Below are 25,989 nucleotides of genomic sequence, written 5' to 3'. Positions count from 1 at the left end.
TTGAAAATTTGCCCTGTGTATCCTTTCTTTGATGTGGAACTTTATTTACATGGCTGTTACTGTACCATGGAGCTTTTCACCCAGGTGAAAAGAGTTGAGAAACTATTTCCAAAAAAATGTGGCATAATTAAAGAGAGAGAAAGAAGTTTTAGCCCTCCTGAGGCTGGTTGCTGCTGCTGTCTCTCCCAGAGTCACACATGTCACCTTGTCATGGGCTTTCTCCCAGGCCCTGGGCAGAAGCAGCTGTGGGACTGAAAATGAGGGCTAGAGCTCCAATGCATGTTTCAGGGCTCAACCCCATCCCTATTTTTATTTATTTGTAGATATTTATACATTTTTAATTCTATATCTTGCATGCTGCTCCATATTAACACTGGTAGCTTCTGCCATGACTCCCCTTGGTACTCTTGCATTGTTAAAAGTAAGTGCATTCAGGCTTGCAGGATCAGGGACTTGTTTTGAAGTAATGGATTTGTTGCAGAATTATAGCTAACTAGCTGTGTCTTCTGCAAAAAAAAAAGTGAAAAAAAATCAGTTATGCTGGTTTTTGAGTTTCAGGCCATTAAAAATTACCCAGAATGTACAGTCACTCAGTAGCAGCTTCGTAGATAAGGATTTAATTATAAACCCTGCACTCACTTATACTCTTTGAATACCAAATGTATTTTGTGATTGCTTTCAGAGCACACTATTTTTTTTCCCCAGAAATTTGAAGGCAATTGAGCAATTTTACAGTCTGGAGTCCTGATTCAGCAGCCTTCCCTGTTCAGCAAAGAAATGATGTGCTTAATTCCAATGGGACTTGGGCATATGCCTAATTGGGACCAATGCTTAAGATCACATTAAAATTAATATCTTAATTTTTGTACCATTTTTCTGCCCCTGTGTGGAACACAATTTGGTTCCATGACTCAAACTTTTATACGAAGAGGGTTTTTGTTAAATCTCCACTTGGTTGCAGATGTTCTTGCAGGCACTGCACAAAGCCCAGAAGGTTTAACAGAAACAGTAGCTGGTATGTAAAATACTTTGAATATGTCCTGGGTATTACAGCTTATGTATGTATGTATGTATGTATGGTGTTTGAATACCATGTATGTATTCAAAGGAGGAGGGAGAGAAAAGGAGACGTTGGAGATGCCCTTGGGGGTTTTAGCTGAGCAGTTCAGCATAAGGATAGCTGAGAGCAGGCTCATAGCTGGAAATTTTCCCTGGTTGATGGCAGCTTCCCGCTTCTCTCTGTTGTGGGAGGGTTTTTGTGCATGTGTGTGTGTGTTTTCAGGGTTGTGTTTGGGCGGGTTTTTTTGCTTTTATTTTCGCAGCATGTCTTGCTTTCTTTTGCCTTCCCCATTCCACATCACAGTTCTTGGAGAGTTACCACCCACTGACTGTGTTGGAGACCCAGGTTCCAGTGCAAGCTCTGGTCAGCTAAAAGACTTGTACTCAGTCTTTTCTTTGTCCTAATCATTTGGCTACTGGCCAGGCAGGCCCGATGTTATATCTTCCTCCAGCTCTGGCTTTAAGCAGAAATTCCATCCTTTTCTTGGTCAAAGTTTATAGCAGCTGCTCTTCTTCTGGGGAACAAATCAGATCTGATGAGCTTGCACTGTCTCATGGAAAAGCCATTTTATTCAAAAATTTCTGAGCAAGCCAGAGTCAGCACACTGGGCTTCATCCCAGAGCTCCGAATGATGCGTGCTCTGCAGGCACTGGGGACTGTGCTGGGCTGCCAACACCCCCTGACCTGGGGGTGACTAGAGAGCAGGAGCCCTGTCCCTGGGACCTGCCCTTTTTCCTGCCTTCCTATCCAGTGGGATCAGGAGAGGAAAGGGTGATGGTAAACAGTCCCTGGAGAATATGCGGGGAGCATCATGATCATTTAGCCAGGATGGGTTAAACAAGCACTAGTGCGCTAAGCCCCCAGTGCTGCTGGTACATGGTTGGGGGCACTAGTAGAGATGTGTGGGGTATGCAGAGAATGCACATGGCAAATGGCTCGAGCAGTTTTGTCCTGCTTTCATCAACACCTCAGCTTCACCAGAGAAAGGGGTGACCAGACAAGGGATGGGACTTCAGTTACAGGTGTGTTCAAGAGGGAGAGTGCATCAGATAAGAGGACCTCCAGTTTGGACGGGAGCTGTGATCTTGCACACCTGCTCATTAAAGGGCAGATAAACTTCACCTGAATTTTCCCCAGCAGGTTTTTTTATTATTTTTTTCACCAGTGTGAAAAATAGTTCCCCCCAACTCTTGACTTCATTACACCAAAATGCTTATGGGCCATTTCAAATTGCAGAGTCCTTTATGGCTCTGTTGTCTGTGCCTTGCCACAAAGAGAAAGATGAGGAGGAGAGGACTGTGAGAGGGCCATATCCCTCTGATTCTGAAGTGCCCCAGCTGCATGGCTTCACTCCACATGTGTTCATCCTCCCTCTTCCCTTGCTGTTGGGGCATCAGCAAACTGAGCTGAACTCCTGTGAGACTACCCAGGTGAGAACCACAGCTCTGAACTCACACATCACCCCAGAGCCATGACATCCTCATCCAGCAGCCTCTGTGCTGTAAGTGCCAATGCACAGCCTGGCATATCCCATGTGTAAGTTTGCTGTGCATTGGGTCTTGGGTTCTTTCAGAGCACCCTGCTCACTGCAGACCATACCATTAAGCCCCTAAATCACAGAGCATCTTCCCAGCATCTGCTCAGATCAGGAGAGTGAACTGATGCCCGACTCATTTAATGCCCCTTCCCCTGGAAGACTTCAGGCTTTGAGGAGCTGCACAGGTGACAATCACCATGGAAGTACTCAAGGTAAACACATCTCCATTCCAGCCCCTTGGGGAAAGCACAGCTGGGGACAGCAATGGATCAAAGGGCAGTTTTTCTTTGGGGAAGTTATTGCCAGCACATTCTACTCTGCTGTACTGCAATGTAGTATCTGGATATTAAATAAGGAGCGTGGAGGTTTCCTCACCATTACAATAGCACTGCAAACTGCTATGTTATTTATTGTCATATCATATTTTGCCAAGGGCTTTAGCTCATTTTTGGTCGTTAGAAGCAGAAGCGTTTGCAAAACAGTTTAAAAAAAAAAACATCTTGCACTGTTATTCCTCGGCTTCCATTTCCAAGCACTCTACTACCTCAAGAACACGGTGAGACTGCCTGCACACAAAACACTGCCAGATGTAGAAAGCAAACGAGCTGAGAAAACGAAATGCTTTTTATCATTTCTTTCAGCTAGAGTAATCGTACGTGTTACTCAGAACAATTGCAGGAAAGAAATTTTCAGAGAGAGGTGTGATGTAGCTGAATTTCAAATTCTCTTTTTCACCTTCTAATTCCTTTTTACCTGGCCCATTGTTTTGTTCGGGTTTTATTCACTGGCTAGTCATCCTGGAGGGTCTCTTGGCCTTTCCATGACATGAAAAACCCCAAAACACCAGCTCTGCCCGTCACCTACTTTCTTCTTTAGCAGCAGCCTGTGCCACAGCCGCTGAGAGCAAACAAGCACAGCGCGCCGGCGTTCGCGGCGTGTTTGCTTTTCTCCCCGCCGAGCAACCGACGCGTAATTGCAGAATATTTGGAGGAAGGGCAGAAATGAGGGTCAGGACCCCGCAGCCCACGTCGGCCAGCTGGCCCTGCCGCCTTTACGTGACGTGAATCGGCAGCGAGCCCGGCCTGAGCCCGGCCTTGGTGAAACGCGTGGGATGCGGAGCGGGAAGCGCCGGAGCGCTCTCCGCGGATGGTGTTCCCAGGGCGGTGGGATGTCTCTGCTGAGCCTGCCCGGCCCCTCTGCCTATCAGCAGCCACTGGCGACCGGCTTTTGTCATTCAGATGATGATGTCCCTGTGTTATTGGGCTCTTAATATTTAGCAGCCTGTCAGGCAGCTTTAATTAGTTTTTCTCGAGAGTGGGCTGTGGGTTGGGGGCTGCTGCAAAAGGCCTGTGCAGAGGTTCAAATGCAAGGCAGTTCAGGCTTAAATGCGCAGGATGGTGGGATTAAAAGCAGAGTTTAAAATGCGCCGTTTGTGATACGCCTTGCAGCTCCAGGGGCCGGCGTGCGCTGATGAATGCACACAGCTGACTGAGGGAAGCAGCCTGCCAGCAGAGCCGCCGCGACACACGCAGCCGAGCAGGGGATGCCCCTCAGCCCCTGTGTCCCCGTCCTGGTGGGAGCCCCCAGGTTCACACACACACACACAGGCACCTCTCTCCAAACCACACTCTGGCCCCAGCTGCAGATCAAACCCCCAGCTCTGCCCCACAGAGCACACTCAGACCCCAGACCAGCACCCCGGCATTGCTGTGCCCCTTTGCTTGTTTCTCCTGCCCAGCCAGCTTCCCTACCTCGTTCCATGGGCCCTCCACTCCCCAGTCCCCCAGTCCCGTACCCCTTTTGGTGGCACCAGGAACAGCCAGGATAACGCCTTAAGGCCCATTTGCTTTAATTTTTCTGTTCCTAATCTACCATAAACTTCGCACACCCCCAACCCATATCCCTGATATGTCCTATATGTCTAGCATGTCTTATCTATTCCAGACCAATGGCACCGGGGAGGGTGGCCATGTGCTTGTGCACAACCCAGGAATAATCCTGCCACAACCTAGGGTGGACCCATGAGCCAGAAATAATAATTCCAAATATTTCAAACATCCAGAGGAGACTGGCTGAGATAAAATGTCATGGGGAATTCCCTGCCAGCACAAACAATATGAATTACAGAATCAATAACACAAAGTATCATTAACTGTTCTGGCCCTGCAAAAATAGGCTGGGTCTCAGCAGTCCGGAGGCAGCATAGGGTGGCTTGAGAAGGGCAAGCCTGGTGGCACAGGGATGTGGCTGAAAAGAAGCCAATTAGTGGTTTTGTCCATGGCTCTTGCGGTGATTCGTGACCTCCCTGGTGCTGTATATTCTTCAGGGGTCTGGCTGACCTGGATCGATAGGATTCAGATGTTAATTTTACTTTTGGTGTGATAGAAGAATTGGCCGTCCTGGCATTTGGGACATAGGCAGGTCGGAGAGGCAGCTTGGCTCTCAAGGAAGCACATGGCCTGGCCTGGCTGTTTCTAAGCTGAAGGCAAGCTTACAGTGGCCAGAGTACCTAATTACATCAGATTTTGAATGTTTAATGAAGAAAAAAATCCTGGTATGGAGCAGCTCTGGCTTTCCTCACATTTCTCAGTCCATGTTCACTCCCATACCATGAGATTCCCACTCTACCAGACAGAGGATCGTTCATACGGGCTGGCTTCTCAGTGCAGCAGAGGTGAAAGCTGCACAGGTATTTGGCAGTAATAACCCTCACATGCAGGCACTTCGCAGATATTTACTGCAGGCAGCAATATCTCCGTTCTACAGATAGAGAGTTTAAGAGAGACAAGTATAACCTGAATTACCCAAGGTCCCAGAGGAGAAGCGTGGTATGATATCAGAGCTGCAAGTCTAGTATCCTCACCTTACAGACCCTTGCAAAGCCTGTGAGACAAAATCTTGCTATGTTGAAAGAAGTCTCTCTTTGGCAGAAACCAGTGATCCAACTCCCATCCTGTGTCCATTTCGCTTCTCACATCCTATGAACTGCCTTTGAAATCTGTCCTGAACGCCCACGGTTCTAAATGTTTGTCAGCTCCAGGTGACCACCAGTCAGAAGTATTTTTAAAACTTGATAGGAATGAATAGTTTATTTTTAAAATGCTGGAATATTCAACAAGATAAAACCCATTTGCTTAGAGAGACTTCTTGTGCAGCTAATCAGCTCAGTAATGCATCATTTTGATAGAAAGCTCTCCCCTCTTCGCTTGGTAAACACGGCATACATTATTCCTTTCTGCGTGATGATGTTAAATAAGGGAAACGTGCTGCAAACAGGGTGGTTTCCTGTGCTGCTGGTTTGATTCAGGCAGTTTCCAGATGACAAGAGCTCAGATCCGGGAGGGATGTGGTGACTACCTGTGGGGGTTACAAGATGTCCTGCCACTGCCTGCCTTCATGTCCTTGGTCTCACCACTTGGCCCAAAGTTCATTAATTTTGGCTTCAGGAAGGGCCGTGGGGTTTATAGGTTAGGTTTTATATGTGACTATGGTCAGCAACAGCGAAATCTTGTGTGGACCCACCAAGCTTCTGGACCCCTAACACGGAGGCAAACACAGGATATCCAAGCAGGCAGGATTAGCCAGCAAACACACCTGGTTGTGATGTAGGAAGAGCCAGAGGACAGGAGTTTGTGGGTGAACATGCTGGCACAGCTTAATCAGATGTTCATTCCAAGGAGGGAAGGAGCTGGCTGCAGCCTGCAAAGGATGCTGGCAGCAAGGAGGGGCTGGGATCCACTCCCCAGTCTGCTCTGCAGAGAGCCAGGATGTGATTTGGGGTGTAAAGCTGTGTTAGTGTCCAAAGTGCTGCTTGGCTCACACAGGAATCCTTTGTGTCCTTAATGAAGGGAAAAAGCAGGGCTTTATTCCGAAGCTTTGTGTATAATCAGATGCCGTGTTGTAAGGCTCTGGAAAACACACCAGAAATAATAATTGGGAGGAAATAAAAGGTTTAGTTCAAAACAGTGTGTGATTTAAATAAGAAGTGAAAAAGAAAGTGCGCAGGATTTGAGCATCAGAAGAATGAACTTTTAATTCATTTGCATTGAGATTATAGGGGGAGGGGCAGCGTTTAAACTGGTATAAAAAACTAGTTTAGATGTAAATGAGAGATAATGGTCTTTGGTAGGGAAATAAGCAGGGGAATGAACTTTGGCCATCAGGAGCCCGAAGAAAGTCCTGGCGTCGTCGCTGGAGCTGGAAGCCCCAGATGCAGTAATTAGCAATGAGTTTGCAGATCTCAGCACCGGTGGAACAAAAGGGCATTGCTGTGGAGCTGGGCTGCCAGCTGGGAGAAGGGGAGGTGAGCTGGCATGCCACAAGGGTTCATTACCCAGCAGTTTGCAGAGGGGAAAAGAAAAGATCCGAGGCTGCAGCCTGGGGCAGGCATAAAAGCAATCTAGGGTTTGTGGGGTTTAACAGTTCCCAGAGCCCTGGCATTTTCAGCTGAAAAATTCCCTCAGCGACTGAGCCAAAGGGGTCGAGATTTTTAAATAGGTCCTGCAATGCCCATGGAGACAAGTGCTGCTATTCTTTAACCCTTAAAGGTTCGGTTGATTAGTTTGGAGCAGGGAGGCACACTGCTGGAGAGATTCGATTTGGCTTGTAATCATCCCATGTGCCTGTGCTCACCTCCTCAAGAAGGAGGGAGGAGAAGGAAACAGATCACAAGCCCCTGCCTGCTGCAGCCATGCTGCTGTTTCTCCCTTTTGCCCAGCACAGTGTCCACTGCACAGGCAAAGTTAAAGCTGTGTCCCTCCAGCCCACATGCATCCCACATCCTGCACGGGTGTCATTAGCCAAAGTTTGGCTGGAGATCTGAGGTTTGTTACTGGTATTATTTGTGTTTATTGGAGAAGAGCTGGCCCTAGTTTGCTCTGGGAAAAGCCCAGCCCTCCCCCCGGGGTCCCTCAGCTCATGGAGGGATTGATTGATCTGCTTATTACTGTCATGTTATTATTATTTAATTGCTCTCAAGGAATGGCCTCCCTGGAATGCAGCGTTTGTTTCTGCTGAGGCCATCACGGCCCAAATCCTCCAACTCAGGACGGCAGCTCCTGGCATAGCAACCCCCCTGCTCGAGAAAGAATGTGCCTCTGCTCCCTTCCCTGTGAGGGGTGTGGAGCCTTTGCTACGGGCACATCTGATGAATGCTGCTTGTTGCCACCTCTCCGTTGCCCGCCTAATCCCAGCCAGATTTGTTACAGATTTACATGCAGAGTGACCTGGTTTCTGGGTCCTGTCAAGAAAAAAATAACTGCTGTCATCTCAGTGATGCATGAGGCAGGCAGCCCCCAGGTCAGGCCCAGGCTTCACGTTCCCAGGACTGGTGGAAGAACATGAAATAGCCTCCTGCTCCTGTGCCACTGCACTTAACACCCCATATGGCACCTGGGTTCTGCCAGCCAAAGGTTCCGAACCCTCACAACATCCCTGAGCAAGTCCTCATCCCTTGCACCAGGCTTCCACTCACAGTTTGCAGGTGCCACTCTTTTTTTATTAGTTTCTTACCAATGTGTGTCAAACAAAGTCCTGAAGCTCACCACAAGGATTGCTTTTCTCCCTTCCTCCCTTCTCCATTCTCCATTTCAGCTCCTCTGCCCGTGCACTGCCTGCTGTGCCCTCACCCACTGCCACACTACTCTGAGGTCATTGCTCGTGCCCCACAGAGCGCCCATGAGTGCATGTGTAAGCAGGAGGGAAGGGAAATAGGCTTGCTGCAGTCCTCTGCAGCTGCTCAGAGCTCCAAGCAGCTCTGGCTCTGCAACGTGGGTGCCAGGATCCCATCATTTCTTGATGGACACTAGGAAGCATTCTGCGTCACTGCAAAAGGCAGGGAGTGCCCTGGCAGGGGAGCCCTGAGGGGAGGAGGAGCAAAGGAGGAGTCTCTCCTCCCTCCTCTACACCTTCCCAAACCTGGACTGGGAGACAGCTCACTTCAAACCTGAGGCTGGAGCCTGGGCCCCGGCATGGGGCACGTCAAGTCCAGCAGAAGGGAGCTGCATGCCCATGGCTTCAGGAGAGCCCAGTCTGGGGAGCCACGGCCTGCACCACTGTGTTTTCAGTGGAGTGTGAGAAGGAGGCGTAAGGTCATAACCCCCTGGCAGCAGAGTTGGGGAGGCTTCTTACAGATACCCAGTCCCGTCCCTGACACCCATGCCCCAGCATGTGCCTGAGCAAGCTGTTTGGTCTCCGAGGCTGGAAGTGTGCCATATGGTATCCCCGGCCTCAGGGAAAGAGATGTCTCTGCTTCAGCCCAAGGTTTCCGAGCAAGCTGCTAGCTGAAAACACAGAACTGGATGGAGAATTGATATTTGAAATGCAGAGGTGAATGGAAGAAAAGCATGAGTCCCTCCTCGAAAGAGCAACATGCTAACATGGGCAGCAACCATCTGTCCACCGTGCTGGCTGGCCTGCTCCAGGCAGCACACAGCTGGCACTGCCAGGGGGCACAGCTCCACTCTGCCATGCCGGGCTGGGATTTTTTTAACTTCCCTTTTATTGAAGAAACTGCAGACATTCCCAGCCAGATTCACTGCTGGCATCGCCCTTAGCCACAAGGCTAGAGCAATGCCAGGAGCAGATTCAGCTCCAGGACTTGACTGTCTTCCAAAATGTGAATAAGCACTGGGAAAAGCCACTAAGGTAGGATCCTCCCGGTGTGGAGCAGTGCAAGCTACTGCACCAGAGCTGCCCAGAGCTGGGGGAAGTGAAAGGCCATGGATGAGAGTAGAGGGGAGCGCAGGCAGAGGAGGGCTGTGCATCCTGCAGAGCTGTTTGTAATAACCACTCTTAAAATGCTGCTCTGTATGGATTGGGATTGCAGGTGTTTCCCATACCTGTCATGTAAGGCTCTGCTAATTTGACAGCATTATAATCGGCTTTTTCTTCCTCACTTTGCTTTTCCCAGCAAGACAATTCTGGATCAGCAGACCCAGTTTACATGATGCTTCACACCCTCCCTGTGTGCATTTGGGAAGAGCAGGCAATCTTTGGTCTGGGAGCCAAAGTGTTCTTGGAAGCCATGTCTAATTCCCAGAAACCCAGAGCTGAGCACCCACCACCCAAGCTCAGGGAAAGATTGCACCAAAATGAGACATGCTACATTTGTTGACCTCTGTCCCCCTCCTAGTCCCCTCTCACACTGTCTGGGGTTTTTTTAGGCAATTGAGAAGTGAGTGCTTTGTCATCCAGCAGGTCAGAGGAGCCCAGTCCTTTGTAGCTGGGAAATCTCAGAGCCATTGGTACTCCCAGCCAATTTTCACCCTTCGCTCCAGCACGGGTCTTGTCCCTCACTGCTAAGAGGACAGTGACTCACACAGATTTGTCCACCTCTGGGGCAGGGGCAGCCCCTGCCTCCCCCTGGCCTCTTTGTCCATCACTGATTTTGATTTCCAAGCTGTCTCTTGATTGCTAGTTTAAAAATTCCCCACAGCCATTTCTAATGCGTCTCAGGTATGATCTCTCCGGGGAGGCTGCGCCCCCTCACCACATGCTCCCTGTGCTCCTGGAAAGGCCAGGCTGATTGCATTCATGCATCACTGTGCAAACCTACGTACTGCCACTTCCCTCCCGGGAGGATTTCTCTGTCTGCAGGAGGATCCCTGAGGAGAGGAGGGCAGGGGAGGAATGCACAGGGGAACAGTGGTGTCATCCCTGGCCACTGAATGCTGGTGTCACTCCGGTGCAAGGCTGCCAGAGTAGGGGCAATGGACACACTGAGGAAGGAGGAGAAAAAACAGGAAAAAAGGAAACAGGTCAGGTCCTTTCTTCATATCTCATTTGGGCTTCATCACCTCTCCACACTCCAGGTTAGTGCACACCTGGCCTCACTTTGCTATTATATACATACATACATACATACATATATATATATATATATATGTGAAAAAGAGACAAATCTCTTGCACATCCATACCCTGCCTGGGGGTGAGAGCACATCTGCCAGCTCACAGTTTCCGTAGAGCTTGGAGCAGAAAGGGAGCCTGCGGCCATCCTCAGCTGGGGGCACAGCAGGGCAGTGAAGATCCACACAACCTCCTGAACTCAGGGCCTCACAGCAAACCCCCCTCCTGCCCCAAAGGCAGCATGGGCACAACTTGGAGGCTCTCCAGCCACTCCCAACATAACTCCAAGGCGTTCCCCCCACCACAGCTGCACGTCCATCCCCACTACCAGCATAGGCACACGCCCTGGCTGCTCCCATCCCGCTCCTCAATTTTTACCCAGTGTAAACAGCTGCTCTGCCACGCAGGAGTGAGCCGGAGGAACTGCTGGCTTTAAACTGGCTCCTGGAGAGACCTCCCAGCTTGTAAATTTTCCAGTTAATCGTGTCCCAGTAGAGAGGACACTCACAAATCAGCAGCGCCTGGCACTCCGGAGCAGCACAACCTCCTTTGGGCACGAGTAACCCTTCAGAAGAGCATCCAGGGAGAGGGGGGTGCTTTTCCCTGTGTTCTCTGTTTGCTAACTGCCGGCCTGTGATGGCTCTTCCAGTGTCACTGTTATCACCATTCCTTTTCCAGAGGCAGTTAGCCCGCTTCCTCTGCTGTTTGCATAGGCCTCACAGGCAGCAATAGGGAGACAGAAAGATGGGAAGTTAAACATGATTGCAGAGCCACAAAATCAACAGGACAGCAGGGGCTGGGTGTTGCCTGAAATGGGATGTAAAGCCTGTTTTCTTTCATTCAGCAACTGACTGATTCCCAGCCCAGAGAGAGCTGCTGGCTGCAGGTCAAATGGCACATTGTCTTCTCACCATTGGGCTTTTGCTCTGCTAAAACCAGCTTTTATCAAGGATGATAACAGATCTCCTGGGTCTGGAAAGCAACAGCCCTGTGACACTGTTCCCCTCCAGGACGCAGGTGGCAGTACCCCACACACCTGTGCAACATGGGGCAGTGGTGACCGTCCCCTGCCCAAGGGCCATTGGGTTCCATGGCGTAGGGCTGTCCTGTCAGGCTGCAGCACAGGCTGCCCCTAGGCAGTCTGCACCTCCTCAGTCAAAGTGTCCCTCCAGTCCCTCTGTCTTCCTTCTGGGGTGTGGGTGGGTTTGGGGCTTGCAGGGCTGGACCAGTGGGAGAGGGCCAGCACAGTGCTGAGGTGACTCTTTGCACTTTTGTTTTCCATTTTGTTACATTTTGTTTTCCCGCTGACATCCTGCATTGTCAGAACCCATAAAATGCATGAAATGACCTGGATCCATGCTGACTCCATCCCAGTCCCACTCCTGCTGTAAGCAGCAGCAGGATGTAAATGCTGGGTTTTGCCTGAATTTTAACATTATTCCTGGTTTTGTTAGGCTTCTCCAGCAAAGCCAGGGGAAGATTCTCACTTCTTCCAGCACCCAAGGGCCACCTGAGAGCCAGGCTGGGACAGTTCTGCCACTTGTCCCACCCCAACCCCTCGGCAGCCCAACTCCTGCAAGGAGCACAGAGATGCCCATTGCCTCGTGGGGAGCCCCTGCACCGGGCTGGAGGTGAGGACAGCCTCCTGTCCGTGCTGCTGCCACAAGAAAGACCAAAAGGGAAGGTACCAGCCAGCATTAACCCTGCATGTCCACCATGGCTGGCTGGGAAAGTCCAGCCTGATACCCACTTCTCACCATCCATCACCTATCTGATTTCACATGCTGGTTTAGGGTGGGCACAACCCTCAGCACCTCCCCTGGATGCAAAGACTTGCAGAATGCACCTGCAGGCAAATGGAGGGCCTCAGGCTCAGTTCTTGCTGTATTCCAAGCTTGGGTCCCTATGCCATTCCTCACTGAGACCTCGGGCATGGCTTGTCCTTGCTTGAACCCCTTTAGGGACCAAGCCCTTATGCCAGGATGCTGCTGTCTCCTCCCCCTGTAAAAGGACTTAATCATTTCTTCCAGTGCAAAAGCTGAGGAGCATCTAATCCCAGACAGGCAGCAGGCCGTGGTGGAGGGGTTACCTCTTTTCCGCTGCCCTCTTGCTCTCTCTGTCCAGGCAGGCAGAGGAAGATGTGAATGTGCTCATGCCTGAGCTCACGCTCGCCTGTTCTCTGTGGGGATTGTCCCTTGGCAAGGGGAGACAAGTCTCCTCCTGTTCTGCAAGGTTAGAGCTGCTGGGACATTCCCATCTCCTCCTGCCAAAAGCACTGCTGCTAAAATCTCACTGCTGCAAATAAAACCATCTCCTGGCTAATTACTGGAGAACAGTTCACCTTCTATTTTTAGACCAGCTTGCAAGCTTGCATTGAAGATTACCCTGCTCCTGTTTTTCTCTCCCTGCCTCTTTGCTGTATGTGTTTCTCTTCCTTTCTCTCTCTTGCTGTAAATCGTGCTGAACCAAGCTTGGCTTCCCGTGGGGTGGGGGAGCAGGGGGGCAGCCTCCTGCTTGCATGCCAAAAACACTCATTCAAAAGCCATCGACACCAATTGCTTTAGCATTACGTGGAGAGGGAGCGGAGAGCGAGCAGCGTTTCGTGGAGCCAGGAGCCCCTTCTCAGCTTGCCATGCCCAGCCTCTGCCTGCTGAGTGCTCCCTCCACCTGGCCACAGCCAGGGACCTGCTTCCATCTGCTCCACACGCTGTTCAAATTGCCCTCTCCAAGTTCTACACTCTTGCAAGACAAGGGGGACTGATAAAGAACGGAAAAGACGAGGCCCTCTCAGAGCCCCAGCCTGTGGAGCAATCAGTGTGTAACATGGAAGCAGGGGGCAGCTGGACAGGGGAAAGGGGTGTGAAGGGATGGCCACACCGGCTGTAAATCCTGCACTGAGCTGTGTGGCAGCCGCAGAGAGGCACGGCCACAGCACCTCTGCTTGGCACAGAGACACTCACCCCGCTGTGCCCGCGTCCGCAGCAAAGAGCTGAGGCTATTCCATCTGCCTGCCGAGTGGGACCGGCTGGCAGCACAGTGGTGCCGGAGCTGCCTCAGGATGACAGTCCCCCCTGCCAGGAGACCTGAGCTCACACGGCCTCGAAAGAGCAGGGGTAACACGTTCAAAGCCGCTCTGGAGCCCATGGGCTGCAGGAGGCAGAGCCCCAGCCAGAGGCAGAGCGTCCAAGCCTGCTTGGCAGCGTTAACCTTGGTCCCCAAAGCCGGTTAGGCAAATTAGCATGGCGTTTTCCCCGAGCTAATTAGCTTCCCTCACAGCAGGACTAATGAGCTCCAGCTCAGCACTTGGCTGTGGCAGCCCAGGAGAGGGGATGGCCTCCGGGGCTCACTGCAGCCTGCAGCATCGGCGGGAATCGGCTCCCTCCGGGAAACTCCTGCTCCCCAGCAGCCACTGCACAGCTCTGCTGGCCAGAGTGGGAGCCTCAGTCTTCTCCACTGGCCCTGGAAGCCTCTTGCAGTTTGGGGAGTGTGTGGGAGTCCCCCTCTCGAACCAGGCAGGTCTGGGATTCTCCAAAGAGCAAGGCAGTACCAAGCACAAGCCTTGGCACCTCTGGGCAGCTCCAGAGGGACACAGCTGGGATTCCCTCTAGCAGGGGATGGCTGTTGGGGAGTTGCCTTTCAGCATGTCTCTTGACTTTGGTTGAACATGGGCACAGTCCAGCCCTATGTCCACTGCAGCCAGTGGCCAGTTTTCCATTCATTTCAGTGGCCAGTGAAGCAAAATGCCTTCAGTATTCTCCTCCTCTCTTCCTGTCCCAGCAAACCACATTTATTTTACCCTCCACTCGACTCTTCCAGGGATCGATGGGTCATCAAAATGATGAGTTAGTGCCTGTAGTGACAGTGGCACTTTCCATTACTGCTGATATACCTGGGGGACACATGTCTCCCAAAAACTCATCAAGGCTGGGAAATTCAACAAAGAGGCTAAAACTGCCATTTGCAATGAAGCCACCCCAAAGCACAAGACCTGCAGTGCGGGCAGGACCTTTCCAGACCTGCAAAGAGCCCCCTGAACTCCTGGAGAGCTCCAGGGACACCAGCACAGGCAGTGTGAACACGGAGCAGAGCACAGACTTGCATCTAGGCTACTGCTGCTTTTGGGGGTATTCCCTCTCCCTTTTCACTGGCTGATTTTCTCATGGAGAGCCGCTTGGATAAACACTTCTAACTGGGGAATGATTCCTTTTCTTGCCTGTGTCTCGTAACTAGCAGACACCGTGTCTTTTTTTGAGATTGCATTATTATGACATTTTAATTGGCTCAGGACTATGCAAGTCTCAAAGCCAGTTTGGCCCCGACGTTTTCGGGCAGAACTGTTTTCTGTCTCCATTTTGATAGATATTTTACATCGGCCAAAATGGCCTCACATTAAATAAAACAAAACCTCCTCTTGTTTTACAGCTCATGGATGATCCATTCCCTTCCTGCTTTAATTTCAGCCTGAAACCTGAACCCTACCTGTGCCCCCCATCGCCGAGCTGCCCGCCCGGGGATGGCTGCGGGGCTGGCGGCAGCTGGGCTGCCTGTTCCCACTCGCCTTTGTTTCACTGCCGTGCGGGAGCCAGATCTGAGCCAGCGCACCGAGTAATTGCAGGATTTCAGGCAAAGACGAGGCTGCAAGTCGTGAACTGCTAATGAGTGGGTGTAGCTGGAAGGGGGCTGGCGAAGGGACACTCGGGGACGGCGCGGGGACAGCCGGCCGTGAGCCGGGGCAAGCGGAGCCGGAGGCCGTGTCAGCGTGAGACGAACGCCCGGCGGCGGGGGCACAGCCCGCGCGGAGCATCCCCGTGCGCGGCAGGGCTAATCTTTAATTTATCACACCTGCACGGCTCCCCCGGCCTCCTGCCTCCCTGCTGCCTTTTTTTTTTTTTTTTTTTTTTTTTTTTTCCGAGGCGCTGGCTTTGATGACGCCTGACAATCCAAGTGCTCCCGCTGCCACTCCAACACCCTCCCGCTCCTTGCCACGCTCCCCGGGCAGGGGGATGCCACCCGCAGACCCCGCTGGCGCCAGGGACCGCTCTGCCGCCCTGTGCCTCACACATACACAGATTCTCTGGGCTTCAGCAAAGCCGGAGAAGACCGTCTGGATGCTGGGTACAGTGCTGGCCCATCCCCCCGTCCTACCCTCTGCAGCGACAGTGACAAGTACCCGCTACCCAGCTCGTTAAGGTCACCGCCGGAGGGCTCTTAATCAGTGATGGCCAAAACCCACGGCTCAGAACAGCACAATGGCCCGTGCACGGCTCTAAATCCAATGACACAGCACACGCAGGCACCAGCCCAGGGCCACAACACACATCGTTTATCTGCTCCCCTGCTCGGCACCTCGCTCACCTGCAACAGCAGAGCTGCGGAGACTCGCCAAGCACCGGAGGCAAAAGGGGGAGAGTTGCCAACTAATACCATGCTGCTGCCGATACAGAGGCTGTCTGCCCCCGCCTTCCTCGGACTGGAAATACTTTTGGTCGATAAAAACCCCTCCAGATTGTGTCCTGTCTCAAAATCTTTGGGGTTTTGGCACGTCCCGAGCTTAGCTGCTGAGAGGTTCCTGCAAAGGTGCAGGATGCGGTGTCAGGCAGCTGCGATGGGTGTCAGCGCTGCAGCCGGAGGGCTGGGTAAACCCTGCCCTGGGCTTGGGTGTGACATACATGTTGATGTCTGTAAAATATCACCCCAGGATCTTGTGTCAACAATTTTCCTAGCTTTTCTCTCTTTTTTTTAACCAACCTGCCAGGTGTTGCTGTAGTTCATGACCCAAGATCCATTTTTTTTCTTCGTTCTGACTTTAAGCTTTCAAATATGATTTACAAAAATTGCTCATAATAAGACTCATTTAGCAGCTGGATAATGGTTGTCAGGAGTTAAGAGACACTGTGGCATGTTTAGCACAGAAGCATATTGAGTATCTGGGTCCCAAAGCTCCGTGGTTTTTAGGTAATTTCTATTAAGGGTAGGATGTGCAAAGGTACCTATGGGCTACCAAAAGAGCATTCTTGTAAAGGATATGAGGGTTGCAAGACGGAGGAGGGACAGTAAATGGCCTCAACAGTGAATTCACAACTGTAAATCCTGATTAAAAGAGTTGGAGGTCTGGGAGGTCTGGTCTTTCCTAACCTTGGCCTTAAACACTTGAACGACTGGCTCTTTCCCTGCCACATCCCCCTTGGGCAGCTGTGATCTGCCTGCTGGACACGGAGCAGGGCCAGGGAGGGATAGTGGCAAAGCAGCTCCCCCATCCCTTGGAAACGCCTTTGGTGCTACCGGCACACCCCCAGGGCGTGGGCGCTTGGAGCCGCTTGCAAAGCCACCCCCGCGGGTGAGGGGTCCCTCCTGAGCAGGAGGGGAGGTCCATTGTTGGCAGTGGGGCTCCTTCCTCACCATCAGCCTGTTCCCCAGCAGGACCTGCCCTTCTGCTCCCCTTTTCTTCCTGGCATCACCTCCACCACCCCTGCTCATTTTGGTATTTTTTTCCTTTTAGTGGGTATTTTAGAGTAGGAAGAAGTGATGCTTTTGGGGCTAATGGGTTTTGGGTTTGCCCTTCCTTCTACCAGGCTGGCTCCATATAAGCCAGGGCAAAGTCTGTGGGCTAATTGACTTTACTTATTGCCTCTTCCAAGTCTTTACATCACGGAGGAGTTGTTCGCTGTTGCTGCTGCTTTGCTGATTTGTTTGGAGCTGGGGTTTTGTTTTTCTTTTTGCCTTTCTCTCAAGGGCCTCTGTAATTCTCACCTCAGGCACCAATTACGGCTCAGCAGTGCTTTTGGGCCCTGTCCGAGTTTGGGAATTGCACAGCCTTGGGAAGGGGGAGGCTGGGGAGGAGGCAGCCTCTGCAGGAGGCACCGGCAGGGATGAGCCCTGGGGTTTCATAACCGGAGCTGTTGGGAGGTTTGCTGTCGTAAAGGTCTCCCCGCTGAAGCTGAGCTGCATAAACTGCTGGATAATCTGTGTTAGAGGCTTTTCCTCCCCGGCAGGGGAGCTGCTGGATGCCAGCCACATGAGTGTTTCATACTTGCAAACCTCTACTTTGCTTCCCAAATTCAGCCGCTCTAAATTCTGCCAATTTTGCAAATAAGATATCAGTGAGTGTTTTTGCATTGTTTTTTATTAGCAACATCCTCTTGGGGTTTTGGGGCTTTTTTAATTGCCAGAAAGTGCAAAAAACGTTTTCTTTCTCTTGAAACAAGTAAAAAACATGGGGTTTTAGTATTATTTGTTTGGTTTGATGGAGTGTCGCGGGTTCGGTTTGTAACCGGGCGGAAACACCAATTTAGTGTAGTGGTTTGGTCCAAAATACTCATTACTGTTTATCTGCTGTGAGATAAGAATTAGGAGAAATGCAAAACAGGCACCAAACTTGAAAGAATATAAAGAAGTTTATTAACAGACCTAAAAGAAGAAGGAAAAAAAATTATACCACCTTCAGAACTCTCCTCCTCCCCCCACCTTCCTCCCTTCTCCCACTGACAATGTGAAAAGACAACCCTTAAGATGTTCAGTCTGTTTACCACTTCCATAATAACCTTGTTCAGTCCATTTAGAAAGAGAAGTCTCTTCTTGCTCATGCTATGAAAACATTATCACAACGAGACAGCCACCCACTTCCAAATATTGTTCAGTCCACTTAGGAAGAGGAGTCTCTCTGCCTGCGTGTGAGTCCTTTCCCCCGACTTGCAGCTTTTCCCGCAACTGCTTTCGAGGGTCCACTCTTGAAGTTTTCTGGGGTACAATTTTAAGGTTGAGCCGTTCAGAAACAAAAACAGAGGCCCTTCTCCTTCCCTGGGAGCAAAGGGTCTTCATCATCTTCATCGTTAGGACTATCTCTGGGAGCATCTCTAGGAACTGAGGTTTTCTCCTTTCCCATTTGGAGCAAAAGTCCTCATCTGGTTCATCTCTCCCTGTCCAAACTTCTCATGAAATTACAGCTGCGTCAGCATCTGCCTATCTCAGCGCAGGTGCTTTTGCTCACGAGTTGAACACTCCACCCCCCATATCTTCATGAAATTACAACAGGATACTCTGATATATCATAGCTTCACAACAGAATTTCAGCTTTAAGCATCTCCTCTCTCTCTTCCCTCAGGTTTTCAGCTCTTCATAGCAATAAAAGGGTTACTCTCACCTCGGCCTTGCAGCTTTGCAGCTGGAATGTTGAATTTTTCTTATCGCAGTGGAGAGGGGGGAGAGCCGAGCCGCTCCGGCTGCCCACGGCAAGGCAGTGGGGGGGGTTCCACGGCTGGAACAGGTCCATGGCTCCAGGATGGCCGTGGCCCGGCCCGGCCTGGCCCAAGCAGGGCCTGGCCGGGCCCGCTGGCCCCCACACGGGGCCCGCAGCCACCTGTCCCAGCGCCGGAAACGAGAGAGAGCTTGGAGGGGGAGTTTGCCTATTCTTAAATGTGGATCACAGAGGTGATCACAACTTTAAGTGGCTTAGAGAATTGTCCATATTCAAACTGGCCAGCTGATAGGTTCTGTCAGTTCCCAGAGGAAACTGTAAGCACCCCTTAGCAAGGACGTCCCTTCCGGGACTACGTTTGCTAACCTATGACATGGAGTTTTTTCCTTGTTTTCCCTGAAGTGGGGGATTTCCACTGCAGCTGTGCACTAAGTTATTTTCCTTTCTGGAAGGCAGAGGCTGGATGAAGTTACCTTCCCAGAAGGTTGTCTGAGGTTCAGGGCACCCAACTCAGTTACACTACCACGGAAATACCACTGGAGACCTTCTCAAAGCATCACTTGGCAGAAAGAAATGCTCTCACATCAGCTGTTTTCCCTTTCATCTTCCACTACGGCTTCTCTTCAGAAAATCAGGGTAATTAACACAGCCCTGTCTTGTCCTGCCTAATGCTTTGCTCAGTGCTCAGAGCCTTCTGCCTGATTCCTGGTTAGTGGAGAAGGAGGTGAAAGCAGGAAGCAAGGAAGACCAAAGGCAGAGTAATGCTGTGCAAAAGACCTGAAACTGCATCGTGGCTCCCACCACAACCCCGCAGCGAGACAGAGCCCCATGTGCACAGGGCCTGGCTGCCAGGGTGCTCGGGACCCGTCTGTCTTGGAAGTCAAGTCCTGGGAGTCAAGGGATGGGATTAAGAAGTCAGACAGGCTGCTGTCCACCGGGTAAAATTAGTCCCTGCTAAAGTGTTTCCTAATCCTGGGCACAATTGAGATAATCTAAGCACAGATTAACCAGGTCCCGCTGGAGTTAAGCTCCCTTCTTCCCCTTTATTTTTGGCAGGAAGAGACTGCTACTGCTCAGGTGCCTCACCAGACCTTTGCACACCAGCACCACTCAGGAGAATGGGACACAGAAACTAAGTGCAGCAGACTGGCCTTGCGATAGAGACCCCAAATCCTACAGTTTTATCACAAATTTAGTTGTGATATGGGGTGGCATTTTGTTCCTCAGGCCCCATGTCTCAGATTTATCTGATTGCATAATAAATTGTCTTTTTCACTTCCAGAAAAAAAAAAATCTATGAAAATACACCGCCACCACCATAAAAAATGTTGGCCCTTAAAATGTAAGGGAAATAATGTCAATGTAAAACTAGCTCAGGAATTATCTCCATCAGGCTTCCATACGGCAATATTTGAAAAACTACAGGGTTTAGGGAGAAAAAAATACTTCATTTCTTGAGTCTCCTTTTTACTTTCTCAGCTGAAGGCTTCTGTGTGGCTGGAGCTGGACACAGGAGCTGAAGGACATTTTGTTTTCAGGATCTCCCTGCTGCAGCATCTGGATTTCTCTCAGTGACACTATCAGCAAAGGCCTGTTGGGATTTTAAAGATTTGAGAATGTTCCTATCATTCTTAGATATTGCAAAAACTGGTTTTTCAAAATAAAATAAATTCTTTGCCAAAATTTTTTAGTCTGCCTTTAAGTAAGAAAGGGAAAGAAAAACGTAGGGAATGTTAAAAGTTCAAACTGGTTTTCCCAGACCCTTAAGGTCTCTCTTCTTTTTTTTTTTTTTCTTTAAGATGAAATATCTAATTTTCAGTCTCTCAAGCATTTTTGGATCATTTTAAGGTAGCAAGAGCACCATGGCAATGACTCACATTACTGCATTTCAATACACCCAATACAGGATGCTTTGAATTTTGGCCAAAATGTAACTTTCTCTCAGGCACACATTTGTCTGTGTCGCTGCGCAGAAATCGCACACTGTGAGAAAATGTTGGGTGTGGGATTCTCTTGGAGGTGGCAGCTCCAGTGTGCTGTGCCAGGGGACATAGGGAGCTGCTGGCACCCGTGGCGGGGGTGACACTGAGTGCCTGGAGCACTGCTTGGATGTATCAGCTCTGAGAGGGGATCCCCTGGGAGATGTGGAGCAGCTTGGGCCTCTCTTTGGAGGAGGCCTCTGCCTGGGGAGGCTAGTGGCAGGCAAGAGTGGGTACTGACCAGACCCAGAGGGGTGTCCATGTACCTCACATCTAACCTGAAAAGAGCCCTGTTCTCCTCACTGCCTTCCTGCTGCTGGCAACCTTCCAGATTTGTTTTATTGCTTCTATCTTAATTTCTCACGGTAGCAGGCTGGCTGAGTGAGTGGGCACCTCACTGAGCCGTGTCACTATGCTGCATCCCAGAAACTTCTACGTAGGTTTTAAAAGTAGGGTCAGGTTAAAGCAATTGATTTATTTTTCCCTACAAAGGGCACCACACCACTAGACTGCGAGATGATTGATCAGCTGACCTTTATTCCCATTTACTGCCCTTCCCAGAAATGTGTCACATCCATGTGCTGCAGACACCTCTGGTAGGATCAAACAGCTACGTGACACAGGCAGCTCAATTGCTGCACCCCTCAAAATTTGCAGTGCCTTTAAGCAGCTCCCTCGAGCGCAGGGCTGGGATCAGACATGCTGTCACCACAGTCCTCTGCAGCCGTGGCACCTCCTGTGCGCCAGCCCCCCTCCTCAGCATCCCCAACACGGGGCTGCCCCTCCCGCAGCAGCTGCTTCCCACAGCCGTCCTGCTTCCTTTAGGTGCACAATTCCCTTCTCCAGTAGCTGGTGGGATGAAGCAGAGGGCATCCAATGCTGGGGAAAAAAAAAAAGAGTTTCCCAGGCAGCGGCGCCTTTCCGCCCTTGGGGGAGCGCAGCGCCGTGGAGCGTGCTTATTAAGCAGACAGTCCTGAAGGACACTTTAAAATAAATTAAGAGGGCTGTTCCACTCCTACAGCTGATTACAGGCTTGCCTGTTTTGTTGTTTGTTGTTTTTTGGTTGGTTTTTTTTTTCCCAGAGAGTGGAAAAGAATGCTTGGAAAAAATTCTCTAATTTTCCCTTTTTGCCAGAGCAGGCCTCTGTGTAATAACAAAATCACAGCGCTCACCACTCGCTGCTCTCTTTGGGACACCCAGGCCAAGTGAAAGCGCATAAATCTGCTGGAGGCCTGGGGCCAGCACACAGCTGTCCTGACATGCTATCCACCCCCTGCCTCCCTGCCACGGCTTTAGCATCCGAAACGCAGGAGACATGCAGATCTGGAGGTAAGCCCTGGTGGGAAGGAGTCCTGCAGGTCACCAGCTAAGCATTTCAGCCCAGAGCAGATCTCTCGTAAGCCACTTTTTGGAGATAAGCTTATCTAGACCTGACAGCTGAATTTAACCCTGAACTCTTGATCTTGATTTTTAGCATCTGCAAGCCAATAGGTTTCCTTGAAATTATACACACCAGATTTCAGCTCGGCTGCTACAATGGCTCCACCGCTCCCTTAAAAGGGACCTGCACGGCTGTGCATGACAGCATCATCCAGTAATGCCCTTGGTTTCACAGCCAGCCCTGTGAGTTAGACAGGCCCCCGGCCAGGCAAAGCCTTCGATTAATGACAGTGGGGCTCCAGTGAGAGAGGAGCTGGGATTTTACACTTCCAGTGATAACGCATTTGAAGGTAATATTGCACAGGAGTGGATTATCACCCCGGCACTTTGCGGTGTGGGTTTTTGGAAATTTGTTTTCAGTGCATAGAAGCAGCTAGAAATGCTCTCTCTCGCTGCATGAAAAATTCACTTGGTAATGGTCTTTCTATTGCTGGACAAGCTGCCTGCGTTGGGGCTGTCAGCGCCGTGACAGACTAGCCAGGAAGGGGCTCGCTAATCAGTTTTCCCAGCATCAAACCAGCATCTGCTCTACGCGATCAAGGAAATTGAGGAATCTCAATGTTTTTGCAATATTGCTTAGTTGGCCATGAAATATGGGTGGTTCCGAGAGGAACGGCTTGTTTCTCCCTCACGAAGATAAAGCAACTTTAGCTAACGATGAAGCATTGCTGCACAATGAAGCCAGCTAATAGCGGCGCTCTGATGAGAGCAGACACACAGCAGCACCCCGGCAGGAGGCGAGGGGAGGGGAGGGAGGCATAAACAGCTTTGCAACTAAGACATTATTAATATGCTTGAACTACAGAGGGCAGAAGGGATTTCTCTTCTCCTCTTTCATTCCAAAAGCAATATTCTGAAAATGCCTGGGTTCCCACATTAAGCCAGGAAATTAAATTCTTAAAAATTTAACTGTGTGTTTCCTAGCTTGATTTTAATTCGCTATCGCATAAGACCAGTCTTCCTAGGCAAGGTGGCTGTCTAGAATCTGGCTGAGGAAGTGTTCCAGTTTGGCCAAATTTAGAAATATATCCTCTGAGAGAAGGCAGGTCACCACCCCTCCCCCACCAGGTTCGGGAAAAATAAATTTTCCTCGAAGGAAAGTGAAGGAGATAAAAACTATTTGTTTAACAAACACACAGGAAAAGGAAAATAATGCTAAATAATAAAATCTTTCGCTGTGGAGGAAAAACCTGGGAAAGTGTCAGAGTCCTCCCTTTGGTCTCCTCGGAGCTGGGGCTTGGCCCAGGGCCAGGCCCTCTGTACTCGGTGGAAACTCCTCCCGATGTGCTCTGATGTTGAAGCAGTCCAGTAGAAAAGGGAGAAAATCCAAAATTCCAGGGAAGGAAAAACAAAGTTCAACTCTCAGTCTCTCCAGAGAAAAGGAAACTGAACAACTGGCCAAAAGCTGACTGGAAAGCAGCAAGCCAGGTGCCTCCTCCCTCCCCTGCCGCAGCTGGAAAAAAAAGTCGCTATCTCTGTGTGACCTTGAACAAGCTGCAAACTGCTTTGAGAAAGTTTTGCTCAGTTTTTCCTTCCCCCTCTCAGGCTCAGTTTAAAGGCATAGAAAGGCACAAGAATTAATTTCTGGGCATAGGGCAGCGATATGGGATACACATCATAAAGTCACCCCAAGACAGAAAGCCACTCTACTGGCGTGGATAAACAGTTTTTAAACAGAGCTGAAGTCCCATTTCTGGAAGTTATTTGGGGCTCTACTTGCCCACGTCACTCCTGACACTAGGGTCTGAGCTCTGCAGGCTCTCTGTCACTTCTGAAAACGTACCTTCTTCATGTGCCTAAAGAGGTCTTTTAGCTCTCCCCTGTTTAAATCTCTGAAGTTACCCATAGAACACAAAGCTCTCGGGGTCAGTGTGAAGTGGCATGACTTCGTGGGGATTCACAGAGACCAAAAGGCTCAGAGCAAATGAGGGCCAGGCCCTTCTGCCTCAAGGCAGGGCAGATATTCCCACTCCCACGCATGCCCCCAGCCCGCCTCTGCAAGGGCAGCACCCAGTTCACACGCAGCTTTTCCTGGCCAAAGTGCTTTCTCAGTTTTCCTTTGGCAAGACAGCTGTGGTAGCAAAGAGAGAGGAATTTGCTTCCTTCCTCCCCTCCCTCCCCGGCATTTTTCCTAAGGGTAAAAAACAATAATCCCAGAGCCTGCCTACGCCTCCCCTTCCTCCCCATCCAGCCCAGTGCTGGGGGAGTCACTGCCCTGCAACGGTGGGGCTGGACGTAGGGAGAGTGCTCCCAAGGCTGGCATGGCAAAGTGCAGCACTTGGGTGGCTCAGAAGGGCAGGGACAGTCTAGTTTTTGTGGCCTTTGTGAGATTTTCAGACCAGCTGCAGGCCTTTCAGTTGAGATCCACGGCAAAAAGTGCAGACCTGTTCCTGGGACCGAAGTGCGTAAGCCCTTTTTATGTAACAGCCCTGTGAAATAAGCAGCAGCCGGGGATTTATGCTGGCTTTGAAGTAAATTGCATCCCGGTGCACTATAGCATGAAAGTTAAGATTTACCATTCCCGGGACACTGAAGACCCCGGTGGAAGCCAGGGAATAAATAGCGCGGCGCTCTCCTCGCTGCCTTCTGCCGCACGACTGGGCTCCACAGACCTTCCTCCTCTCTCCACTTGCATTGTGTCGAGGACGCAAATTGGTCACATCTGCATCCGGCCAGGGAGGAACAAATGTGCTGGCTAGGCAGCAAGGCGCTTTCTGAGCGGGGACACCTCAAAGTAAAATGAAAGGCTGGCCATCAAAGGTAGAAAATAGACCAGCGGATGAAAGGGATTCTTTGCTTAGCTGTGGAAAGGCTACTAGGTATTAATAAAAAAAAAAAAAAAAAAAAAATAAAAAAAAAAAAAAAAAGGCACAAGAAAACTGGGGCATCCAAAGCAGCACATTTTTTCCCCTCCCCTTTTCCTTTACTCATCCCTCTGTCATCAGCGGAGGGGAGGGATCGGCGTCCCCCCATGCTGCGGCAAGGACTGTTTGTCTTCACTCCTCAGGACACTGCCATTAGCAGGGCTTCAATGTGTCGTGATGCTTCATCATTAGCTGGAGGTGCTTGATCTGGCTGGAGAATAAATGAGCCGTTCCCCCCAAAGAAACCCTCACGTTTCGTAGCCAGCTGAGCAAATATTTTGAAATATTCCAGCTCTGCAATTTCAGCGGTCAGATAAAACAAAGGGGGATCTGATACAAAAGAGCTGAATTCTTCCATTTACTCTCCAGCAGCCCCACCGAAGTCGGTCGTGGTAATGGGGAACTGTGGTCTGCACAGCAGGGAAGCACATGCCTAAGTCCCATGGAAAATCCCTGTGGTCTTTGCAGTTAATCATGTCCAGTTAATCATGTCCAGAGGTGGACGAGTGCTCAACTGATGCGCTGAATCATGACATACAGGCAATTACCCTAAATCAGAGTAGTACCTTCCAGTCCCAAAAGGCTCCATTACGCTTCACCAACTCCTGAAGGGAAGGCAAAAACCCCAAGAGGCAGGACAGCAGAGGAGGGAGGAAGAAACAGCCAGGTGTTCCTCTGCCACTTCCCCAGCACTTTCCTAACCTCGTGAAAAGTTCTGGCAGCTCTTTAAATCCAGGCTGTGGAGATTTACAGCTCCAGACCCTCCGGGCAGCTTGCTGCGTTTATTCTGGGTTCCTCCCAGCTGGCTGGCTCAAACCCCACAGACAAGGTTTCACAGACAAGTTTCAAGGTTTCAGAGGCTGAGACTTACGGGCCGGGCAGCGTTTGGCCTCCTCCTTCTCTCTGACTATAAATTTGTGTCTTCTCCTCTTCTGAGCATCCTGGTGCCCTTCTCAGGCACTCCTCTGAAGCAAAGCTCTCTTGCCACCCTTTCATCACCTGGGGCCAGTGTAGCAGTGGGATGCTTTCCTGTGCACACTGATGGATATCCAGAAGAAGTTGCTGCCT

General features: G+C 50.5%; 1 long non-coding RNA gene across 1 annotated transcript; it reads right to left on the bottom strand.

The window, feature by feature from the left end:
- Window positions 1–278: 278 nt before the first annotated feature.
- Window positions 279–15,984, bottom strand: LOC121667926. The gene is made up of 2 exons (XR_006017195.1): window positions 15,800–15,984; window positions 279–506 (listed from the first exon to the last, which is right to left on the bottom strand). It is a non-coding gene; the product is annotated as an uncharacterized LOC121667926 (long non-coding RNA).
- Window positions 15,985–25,989: the final 10,005 nt, after the last annotated feature.

The sequence above is a fragment of the Corvus kubaryi genome, unplaced genomic scaffold (genome assembly GCF_017639235.1).
Source record: "Corvus kubaryi isolate FWS band 111438036 unplaced genomic scaffold, C.kubaryi_AGA036_p1.0 133, whole genome shotgun sequence".
NCBI lineage: Eukaryota > Metazoa > Chordata > Aves > Passeriformes > Corvidae > Corvus > Corvus kubaryi.
Note: the sequence above shows the minus strand (reverse complement) of the source record. Positions and strands in the feature narration are given on the sequence as shown.